This window comes from Miniopterus natalensis, chromosome 3 (assembly GCF_054644295.1).
Source record: "Miniopterus natalensis isolate mMinNat1 chromosome 3, mMinNat1.hap1, whole genome shotgun sequence".
Lineage (NCBI taxonomy): Eukaryota > Metazoa > Chordata > Mammalia > Chiroptera > Miniopteridae > Miniopterus > Miniopterus natalensis.
This window is the reverse complement of record NC_142083.1, coordinates 61,118,750-61,122,147: the sequence shown is the minus strand read 5'-3', so window position 1 is coordinate 61,122,147 and position 3,398 is coordinate 61,118,750. Positions and strand designations below refer to the sequence as shown.

The 3,398-nt window shown below is 49.8% G+C and overlaps 1 long non-coding RNA gene and 1 other non-coding gene across 2 annotated transcripts; both read right to left on the bottom strand.

Annotated features, from left to right (window-relative positions):
• Nucleotides 1-1,201: 1,201 nt before the first annotated feature.
• On the bottom strand, nucleotides 1,202-2,435 carry LOC107546511 (uncharacterized). Its single transcript, XR_001604133.2, has 2 exons — nucleotides 1,912-2,435; nucleotides 1,202-1,356 (listed from the first exon to the last, which is right to left on the bottom strand). It is a non-coding gene; the product is annotated as an uncharacterized LOC107546511 (long non-coding RNA).
• Nucleotides 2,078-2,211, bottom strand: LOC148093504 (small nucleolar RNA SNORA13). Its single transcript, XR_015714295.1, has one exon. It is a non-coding gene; the product is annotated as a small nucleolar RNA SNORA13 (small nucleolar RNA).
• Nucleotides 2,436-3,398: the final 963 nt, after the last annotated feature.

Sequence of the window (3,398 nt, the reverse complement as noted above, 5' to 3'; positions counted from 1 at the left end):
TGCCTGGCTATCTAACTCTCCCCAAAGGCAATTTCAGACCTTTCCCCTCTGCAATGTACTTTCCATGGAAAAATATAAACACTAATGCAAGCCACCTTTTACCCTCCCCAGGTGGTTCTTTTATGCCCAGGACTATGAGGCATTTCTATAGCTTAGACAAAGGCCATTGTTCCGAGACCAAACAGTGTAAAATGCTGCTCCCCAGCTAGGTTGGGGCCATGACTGTGTCTACACACCTAGCAATCATATGGACACCTCTCCCATTACCAAGTCCTGTCACTTTTGCTTTCTATCTTATCCCTTTACTGACTTTGCCACATTGGCCCAAGGTGGTCATCTGTCTAGACAACTGTAGTAGCCTCCAGTTAGCCCACCTGTATCCCTATTCTTACAAATGTGAAGTTCTATGTCACAGGATTTCCCCTTGCTTTAAACATAGCCTTAAGTGGTCTGGCATCTTACCTGTTCAGCCTCAATTTGTAACATTCCCAGCTCTGAAATGGCCACCTAACATGCCTCATTAAGCACTCACCTCCTTTAAATCAGGGCATAGAGGGAAAGCAGCTACAACTGCCAGATACGGACTAATGGTCATACCTTTTCTAGCTCAAGGCCTTTGCACATTCCATTCCAACTGTGCCTTGCAAAACTGACACCTACCCTTAGCCCCAACTCTGCTTTCTCAGGTTTCCCTGACTTGGTCAAATTTTACCTTACATGGGATTTACCTCACAAAGGGAAGTTTTACATTTGTGATGACATTTCCTTCATTCGCTTGTAATCTTCTAAAGGGAGGGACCATTTTCCTCACTATTGTGTTCCCAGCTCCTAGTACAGTGCTTTCAATAAATTTTTAAAATTCCTGAACATATTATTTGTTCTTTCCCGCAAAGTGAAGGCAGATTTGCTGGCTTGTTTACAGTCTAATAAAAAATAAAATAAAATGCAGTGACAGTGTAAAAGCACACCCATGCCCTACATCCAACCAGTCTAGTTTGGTTCATCATGAGGCACTGGAAGAAAGCACATTTCTCCTGGGGCTTAGCATAAGCCTCCCAGTTATAGCAAAGAATATTTATCTTAACTGCTGAGACCTTCTAACAATTTTGAAGTTGCTGGGGGAGGAGGGAGAAACCCTCTGATTTTTTTGTAAAAGAATGCTATTTTCTGGCAGTTATGTAATACACAAACCTCCAAGAAGCACATTTAAATATTTATTCACAGATACATTGTTTTAAATGTATATTTATGGACTGTCCAGAGGCAGTTTTGGCCCTCTTCAAACTCTTGAAAATTTTAAGCAATCCAAGCAACTCTTGTAAAGATTAAGTTTTCAAATTCTTCACCAATGATACCCTAAAAGAAAAAAAAGCACTTAAGTTTTACAACGCAATATTCACATGCATCATACCTTAAGAAACTCTCAATGCATACTTATGCACTGCACTGTTACTTGTTTCTGGAGCCAGATTTAAATGTCAACATAAAACGTGCCTGACATTTGGCAAGTGTTTTTCCCCCCTTAAATTTAACTACTACTACACATAGAAACATCTTAGATTTCAAAAATAAGCTGGAAACGGGCTATCCCATTTGCTATTAACTTCACCTTGTTACAGATGTAGCAGTACTAATACTAATGAGCCATTAATACCCAATTTAAACTAATACCCACAAGAGAAGACACCCCAGTGCAAAAAGGTGATAAAATTCCCATTACAAATAACTGCTTTTATTTTTAAATCATTTTAATCTTTATTAGAAGTATTTATATTGCCTGGTGAATTATTTTAAGGGGTGGATATTACAGGATAACAAATCTTGAAAAAAATTAAGTTAGGAAAATCCAAATACTTATAAAAAAGCAATGAATCTCAATAGATAACTGACAGAACTTCTACATCACCTTACCTTAGGTCATCTTTGTGCTCCCAGGTAGTAGTCAGCTAGCAGTCTACGCTTCAAGCATCCATCTTTCCCCTAAACAAAAATCAAGTTAAACCTGTCATGAGAAACTCTACGCTTAATGTCGGCAGGCTCAAGATCACAGGTGCGAACAAATTTATGTAAAAGCACACACTGTTACTTACACAGCTCCTACACCCAAGATACCAAATCCAAGGGCAGGAAAGGGCTGCTAAGTGTTTAGTTTGCGCCTTTTTTGACACCACGTTCACTAGTTTCCAAAAGTGAATGGGCAACACAAAGGCTCATGGAAGCTGCTGCGTCAGACTGCCGGCCGCACGGCACAGGGCTGCCGGCCCTCAACCCGCCGGGACGGACCGCGCGCTCCTTGGAGCCGGCGCGGGAATGAGCCACTCCCAGCTCCAGGCCTCCTCCTCCTCCAATTCAAAACGCGACAGGGCACTGCACACTGAAATACAGAGTTTTACATGGCTAAAATCTTAAAACTTAAACGCAACTGGCCTTTTTTTCCACTAACGTGAAAACTCACCCGCAAAGCTGGTGGTGCTCGTTCGAGTCCCGCCGGGGTCTGACCCGGCGCGGCCGTCCCCTCCGAGCCTGAAAGGGCACCTGGGCGCCGACGGGCTTCACGCCGTGTCCGGGGGCGTCCCTTTCTCACAAACCCCTCGCTTACATTAAAACTCCCTGCGCACAGCCGGTGACCAGTGAACTCCAAGGCGCTCAAACCAGCCTCCCCAGTTCCGGGCGTGGGACTGCTGACCGGGGTCCGCTCCGGGGCCTCCTGGGGCTCCACGGACAGCGCGGCTGAAGTCGGGCCACGCCGCTGCCGCCCACGCGCTCAGGGCCCGGGACCCGCACCCGGACGGGCCGCGGCGGGCGCGTCACCCGGCTCCCGGCGGCCGCGCGGTGGGCCCGCCGCCCCGGCCGACAGAGGCCACGCGGCCGCGCGGCCGGAGCGCCCGCCATCCCGGAGCCGCAGGCGCAGAGAGGCCGCGCGGCCGCCCCACAATGCTTTTCTACCGCGGGAAGGACCCACCGTGCGCGGGGCGCGGGGGGGACGGGCTGTACCATCGCCGCCGCGCGCCCTCCAGACGCCGCCGGGTGGCGGGAGCGAGAAGCGCCCAGCGACTGGCGGTGGGCGGGTCTCCAAGGCGGGAGAGGACCGAGCCGCGGGGGTTCTCCCTCTGCAGGCCGGGTGCTGTGCGTGCCCGGTGCTTTCCGCGGGCAAGGAGGGTGTCTGCAGGCGGCATCTCCCGCACCTCTCCTCCCCGTGTCAGGAGCGCGTGGTCAGCGCTGAGATGCGCGTGCAGCCCAAAGAACTCGGGACCTCGTGCTCGGGGGAGGACGGGCAGGGCTCACCGTCTCCAGCTGAGGAAGAGTAAGGTCACTCATTCCAAAAATATTCCCTGGGTACTAACCGAGCTTCAGGCTGTGTCCGAAATGCCCGGGAATCAGGCGTGGAGGAGACAGGC